The sequence below is a fragment of the Papaver somniferum genome, chromosome 2 (assembly GCF_003573695.1).
Source record: "Papaver somniferum cultivar HN1 chromosome 2, ASM357369v1, whole genome shotgun sequence".
Lineage (NCBI taxonomy): Eukaryota > Viridiplantae > Streptophyta > Magnoliopsida > Ranunculales > Papaveraceae > Papaver > Papaver somniferum.
In genome coordinates, this window is record NC_039359.1 from 183,205,940 (window position 1) to 183,213,643 (window position 7,704).

The 7,704-nt window shown below is 36.9% G+C and overlaps 1 non-coding gene across 1 annotated transcript; it reads left to right on the forward strand.

Annotated features, from left to right (window-relative positions):
• Positions 1 to 5,788: 5,788 nt before the first annotated feature.
• On the forward strand, positions 5,789 to 5,892 carry LOC113354767. The gene has a single exon (XR_003361989.1). It is a non-coding gene; the product is annotated as a small nucleolar RNA R71 (small nucleolar RNA).
• The last annotated feature ends 1,812 nt before the right edge of the window (positions 5,893 to 7,704 follow it).

Genomic DNA, 7,704 nt, shown 5'->3' on the forward strand with positions numbered 1-7,704 from the left:
GGGGGTTTGGTTTTGAAAATCAAAAGAAAATAAACAAAGCAATTAAAAGTGTATGTTGAAACCAATAAGAGAAATTAGATCAAGGAATCCTTCTTCGTTGCAAACCAATAAATCAAGTTATGTTCTTTTCCACTTTTTATTAGTTACAGATTATCACCAACCTTAGGTAAAGCAGCTAGCTCAGTGCTAAACCCCTAAATCCCTAGTATCACCGGATACGGAAGTTCTCAACTACCGGATTCTATTCACCAAACCACCTAGTAGTAGCTCACTCAAGATGTAATTTAGTTAAACGCATTAAGATTTATGAATTTATTAGGTTCATATTAGTAGTTAGACTCTTAGCTCAAGGTCTACTTGCTAACGTTGTTTGCACACACAATTACTCCACGGAATCCCTCCGCAAGGTTTCGTGTTTGCTACTTTTGTAAAGAGTTAAGAAATGATTACTTATCCCCTAACTTTCACTAGATTTAGATCAATTAACAAATCAATTTAGTTGGCCACCTAAACAATCTATCAATCAACCATGAAAGTATAAACATTCCTATTAGTAAAAACAAACGATAATCATGTGAAAAACTTCAAAGTAGTTTTGAAAACAAAACTCAAAACATGTTAAGAACTAGGAATTCATCCTCAATCAATAAGAAAATTAGCTACTCATGTTTTTGAAATTCACACAAATAATTACAGGGAGAATTTTTAAAGTTCACACAAATAATTAAAAGAAGAATTTTGAAAGCAAGCAAAAACACAAGTGTTATGTGTGTAGAGGTGTGTGAGTTGTGTACAGAACTTCTCTATTTATAGGCTTCAATTTCCTAGCAATCCTCTTAGGAATAGAATCCTCATTCCATAATAACACCACTTTCCCAATTTAGGCCTAATTCCAATTTCAAGTCCAATTCTCCTAATTTTCCAAGTTTCCTTTCCAAATCCAAGCCCAATTCTTCAAAACCATGAGTCTAGATGAGTCTAAAAAATTCTTCATTAATTGAGTCGTCGGAACTTCACTGGTACCACCGGAATACGGCACCGGAAATCTCCATGTCGGTCGCTGGAATCTTCTTCTCCGTCCACGGAATATTCCATCACGACACCGTTACATATAACTGTCAAACTAACACTCTCTGTTAGTCAACCGGGTCAAGGAAGAGGAAGTCAGACACCGAGTCAGCATCTTACTCGGTCTTACTGGATACTGACTCAACTGAGCCACAAGTTGTAGGCTTTTAAGAGTGTAAGAAAATAAGGCAATGAAGAAGCCTACTTGTTAACCGCAAGTGCACGGTGTCGATTGTATACAGGGCAAATACGGGTCATTTCCACACGTACTTGGGGTGTGAGTTGAAGCTTTCCTAAGCTAAGCTAGTTCTCTAAGCTAAGCAGTGGAAGTGAACTAATGAATCAATGATTGTGACAGTGGCAGTGATAGTGACAGTGGAAGTTAAACAAAGGCAGTGAGCCTAAGGCAGTGAACTAGTGCAGTGAATGAAAAATATGCAGAACTGTGTGAAGTTACTAAGGCATTGAATCCACTTCTTGGTCCTAAGCTAAGGCATCATCTAATCGAATCATATCTTGTTTCATCTCAGGAAATACTATAATGGGTGATTTATCAACTAATTTTACTAGCATACCCCTAGCATCAGCTGTCTTTCTACAGCACAGTTGATCACAGGCTTACTTGTAACAACCAATTAATCTATCAATCCTAAGGCATTTGAGCACAATCCTTCTAATGGGCTGAATTCTTAACCATTATCACTCACTTACCCCTAGCATCAGCTATATTTCTACAGCACATCTGATCACAGGCTTGCTTGTTCAAATGGCTACTAGCAGTCCTAACTCATTTTTAGCACTACAAGAACAATGACATGATTACTAACTATCTTAACATACAATCAAGAGTTTCATCTAAACCCTAGCACATGAAATTAGAACATGATAAACATAAAGAGTAATTGAAATTGAAATTTAGAATTAGAATTAAAACATAAAATGACAAAACCTAACAGTGGAGAGCACTGTCTAATCCAGGCCTCCAAATGGTGCTCTGGCTAATCCAGGCATGCCCAAAAACAACACCCAAGAACCCTATTTATACATGCAAACCAAATATCCAAAAATCCCCAAAATATAAAATTTAGGGTTACACAAAAAATCCGAAATTGACCTTTACCTAATCTCTGAAATCAATCAATGGTCTCGACCCATTCTTATATTGCTTCTCCTCTTCCATAATTGGTGGTTTGATTTCACTATCTCCGTTTCTCTCAAACCTAGTTTCTAGGTTCACTGTTTTTGAAAAGATAAAAGGGTTGAGAGAGAAGGAGCTAGAGGGTATCATGGTGGTGTCCTTTAGTGATGGCGGGGGTGGATGATTGATGGGGTACAGTGATGGAGGTGGTTGAGCGGAGTTGGTGGCGGACATGGTGGTGGTGATGGTCGCTGTGAAGAAGAGGGGAAGAAGAAGGAAGAGAACTCGATAGAGTTTCTCTTAGGGGATGTTTGATTTAGGGTAAATAGGTTAGGGTTCTAGAGTATTGAGCGGACCCATCGTATTTTGATGCTCAGATGGTGAAAGACGATGGATGAAAAGATGAGAGAATTATCCAACGGCGAGAAGGAAATGGGAGTGGAGCGACCGTTGGATCTGAGATACATCAAAACTGACGGTCTGAGATGGAGTTAGGTGCTAAAGTGTTAGACAGAAACATCAAACTTTGATGTACTGGCGATGCTGCGACCATTGGATTCAGATGTGATCCAATCTGACGGCTGAAGATGAATGCGGGTATGGATATTGGAAATGGGTTTGGGTGAGGGTTTTGGGCCTTGGTTATGCCAATCCCATATCTTCTTTAAGAACAATTCTTCCTCTTCAAGCCCACTTCTAGACTTTTGGTCTTGTGCACAACATTCTTCGCGGCTTCCTTGTGTAATTCCTCCCGGCTTTTCACTACTTTTCTGCTCTTTTCGCTCCGCAATTCATCCAAACTTTATTTACAACCTAAAAATGCAAAATTAATTAATAAAAATATTTATTCTTGAAAACAACGAAAATACTGAATATGGGATAAAATGTAGAATTAATGCACAAAAGATGAGTTAAATGCCAAGAAAAATATATAGAAATATGCACTTTTTAGCACTCATCAAATACCCCCAAACCTGAATTTTACTTGTCCTCAAGTAAAACAAAACTAAGAAAATCCTTACTATACCACTGTCGCGGGTCTCTCGATTGCATTTAGCGAATGCAATAAGCCTTTTAAACCACTAAGTGTCCCTAGTGGACGAGGGAAGTCTCGTGAGGGTTTGCTTAGAACATACCTACAAGGTTATAGGTCAAAATATGAGCTCAGATTCCATCAAATGTGACATGTGCAAGACAGTTTAAGCTCACAGCAAAATGGAGATGTCAATCTAGCTATCTAAGGCACAATCCTAGCGCTGATAACAAATAAAGACATGTGATAAGAGTGTAAAGTGTATCTACACATGTGTAAAGAAAGATCGGATGTTATGACTACTAATCACCAAGATATAGTTTCTCAGGCTAAGAACCGAGGTCGAAATCTAGCTAGCTGTCCGGACTTTACAAGAATTGTGAATGAGTTGGAGGTATTTCACAATTACTCGCGTTGTACATCAATGGCATACACCCTTCCTTGCTTATTACAATGAAACAACAAAATGACTCTTATTTACATTGACAACTCTATTTTATTTTTGGAACAAGAGAGGATGGAATTGATAAATACTTGATTTTTTATTTTTATTTTTATTTTTTTGATTTTTTTATTTTTAAACAAGGTAACACTTGTGATTCAAATACAAAAGGAAACAAAAAATTACATGACTCTTAGCAAGAGGTAGCCCTTTTTGATGCACCCAGTTAAATTCGATGGTTGTCTTTCTTAATGTAACCTCCACCTTCTATCCCAACCAACCAAAGAACAAGCTAGTCAAGTTTCGTTCAGTATTCTAAAGTGATTGGCAATCGTGACTTCCGATAGAACACCTCAAGGATGAGGCTATACATGTATTGGTAGATCGTGCGCGTGCAAGTTTCTTATCACTTTGTGAATTGTGCTAGAATCAGGGTGCCTAAATATCTAGAATAAGAATCCTAAAAATTACATATTTGCACAAGAGTCAACATTTCAAGGTAAATAAGCTCAATTTTTATGTTTTTTTTTTTTCTTTCAATTTTTCAATTTTTCAATTTTTTATTTTGATTTTTTCATATTTTTTCAAAAAGAATGAGTTCTATTTTTCGATTATAGCATGTTATCAAAGTATCTACTTTTCACCCCCAAACCTAAACTAAACATTGTCCTCAATGTTTCAAAAGATAAACATGATTATAACACATACCATGAGAACGATGCTAAGTGTAGAAAAAGGAAAGAGATTACCGGATATTGGCGAAAGCAAGTTTTGAACTCCATTATTCAAGGCAAAACCCAACAGTAACTCAACTGAATTCACATTGGGTTAGCACAATATATACAAGAAACATATGATTCCACTAAACATTTCCTACCAGATTATATACAAACAATTCACTATATACATACAGTCTAAATAGTTGAGGATCAACCCAAAAGACAAAGTGTAGACATTTCAACAGCTTCACACAATAATAATATGATAGGCATGCAAGTGAGCTGTGAAACAAAATGAGCTACCCCAAAACCTGGATTTTTCAACAGATATAATTTTGGGTACAAAATCTCGCAGTTTTGGGGGTTCATCATGCACAAGGTCTAGCTCGAAATTAACTTTGCTAGGGACGGGCAAACATGCATATCCTAATTGTGGCTCCTCGAAAGTATTGTATTTAGATGCAAAATAGTCCAAGAGGACTTGAGAGGCACACATTTCCAGGCCTAGATTAGGTATTCTCATGAAAATTGGTTTGACAATATTGTTACAAACCAAATCTAGGTAGGATGCAAGGCTATCAGATTGTGACTTAGGCAAGAAAGTGACATCTAAGCGTCTCACATGCATGAGATCAAGAGTATCAATATTATCAGTCACATCAGCATTATCTAAGTCACACTCAAGATGTGTAGCATGCTCATCATCACAAAAAATTTGCACAAGTCCTAATTCAGAATCATGGTTATCCGATATATTCAAATTATCATCAACAGAAGCAATATATTGTGGCTTAAGTATGGAATCAGACACATCAACTATGTTTTCATGCATAGGATCATTAGTGTCAACAGAAGATTTACCTAAGTCATGCTCTTCACAGGATAATTGCACAATATCTAAATCAGTATCAACATCACATGCATATGGAATACTAGAAGAAATATCATTCATGAAGTTCGGGGCAGAAAAGCCTAATGTATTTGAAACCAAAGGTTCCACAACATTTTCAACATAGACATGTTCTTCTAACATAACATTATCATCATCATCATCATAGTAATATGCATACTTGTCCCTATTAGCAGTTGTGGTGTCATTAGTCAACTCATGTTCCTCTAGATTAGGTTCATATTCAATATCATACACATGGGAAGGACTAAACATGCTATTTTCAAAGTTCAATTCATTATCACCTATATCATGTGACAGTGTCTCAGTTTCCCTAATGGATTCCCATTGACGGGTTTTCTCTGCAATCTCAGCTAAAAATTTCCATGCATCGTCCACAGTTTTATCAAGAAATTCACCATTACACATACACTCAACCATGACTCGAGATTTAAAGTCTAGTCCCTCATAGAGGATAGCGACAAGTCTCCACTTCTCAAATCCATGGTGTGGACATTCGCTCAACAAATCATTAAAACGTTCAAAATAGTCAAAAACAGTTTCCTCATCCAACTGGACAAAACAATTGATATTTTGACGAATAGCGATGGTCCTATGATGTGGAAAAAATCTTTGGAAAAATTGATTAGTGAGTTGTTCCCAAATGGTGATTGATTGTGGTCTCAAACCGTAAAACCATGTTTTGGCCTTTTCCTTTAAAAAAAAGTAAACAAACGCAATTTCAGAGGGTCTTCGGACATATGTTCAGGTTGCATAATCCGGCAAATTTGTTCAAACTCTCTTACATGAGTGTAGGGGTTCTCATAAGCGAACCCTCAAAATTTTGGAAGTATTTGTATCATGCTTGCATTTATTTTAAAAAAGTTATCGGTTTGAGGTAAAACAATACATGATAATTGAGTTTTTATTGTGGGAAACATGTATTCATGGAGAGCATGAGGTTAGCCCATATTTGAAAAAAAAGGAAACTAGTGTGACACAAAGCCCACTATTTGGTTGATGAAAATTTGGTTTTTAAAGGCAAGGGGCAAAGCCCATTTTGGTTTTTAAAAATGGGGAGCAAAAATTTGGTTTTTGAAATTAGAAGCAAATTTTTTTATTTTATTTTTTTTTTATTTTTTTTTTTAGCCCAAAATTTAGTTAAGTTTGGTTCACAAAAGAGGCAAGCCCAAAATCCAAAAAGTTAAGTTTATAGCAAGCCCACTATTAAGAAACTACAAGCTTAACAAACAACTAAATTACAAGCCCAAATAAAGAAAGAAATAAAAATAAAACTAATTATTACAAACCCACAAAAAAAGAAAATAAAAATAAAACTAAAATTATTACAATCCCAAATAAAGAAAGAAATAAAATTAAAATTAAAATAATTATTACATGCCCAAAAAGATAATTAAAATTACAAGCCCAAAAGAGAATAACAATATAAACCCACAAAAAATTTGGGTTTGGGTTTAGGCTTACCTTTTTGGAGGGAAGCCCAGTAAGGCTTTGGTCCCTATTTTTTGTTGCACAAGCCCAGTTGGGCTTGGTTCAAATTCTGTGCAACTCCACAAGTAGCTCCAGTTGGTTCACAACTTCTACTCCAACAACACCAGTCCAGCCCAGCCCAGCAGATCAGCAAAGCAGGGTCAGGCTTCAGCAACAGGCCCAGCAAGGTATTTGGACTACCACACCCAGTAAACTGGGTTATATTTGGCTGATTTCTGCCTCAGCCCACACCTTTGCTCAGTAACAGCACCAGCTACCTGTACACTCAAATGTGTGTGATCAGTACACAAAAAAGACAGGCAAAGTGAGCAAAATTGAAGAACTGCAATGCAGTTGTGCAGTTGCAGATGGAGCTGAATGGAATGCAAAACTGCAAAATTGCTTGGTTAGCAGTGGCAGTGCAGGTGCAGTTCAGGCCAAATGAAAGAGCTGCAGTTGCAGTCAGTTAACTGATGCAGTTGAATATCAAAGTGAGCAGGAAGTTGGACTGATAAGGGGCTGCCAGATGCACAAATGCAAAAACTGAGATGCCAGATGCAGGTGCAGTTCAGAAATGCATAATGCAAATATGCTTGGACTGTAGTGGAGTTGGCAGTTTTAGTTCAGCTCAGTTGAGAGTGCGGAGATTATGTGAATGCAGGAGGCAGTAAGATTAATTGAAGAATGCAAGTTATGATGCAGAACAGTATGCAAAGAAGATGCAAAATGCAAATGCTACTAGAGCAGAGAAGATGCAGATGTAGTGATGATGCAAATGAACAGCAAGAGAAAAAGCTAAAAGATAAATGCAAGTACAGCTAAGAAAGTGCAAGAATAGCTAAAATACAAGCCAAGAAACTTCAACACACAACGCCAAGTCCCCGGCAGCGGCGCCAAAAACTTGGTAGGCTTTTAAGAGTGTAA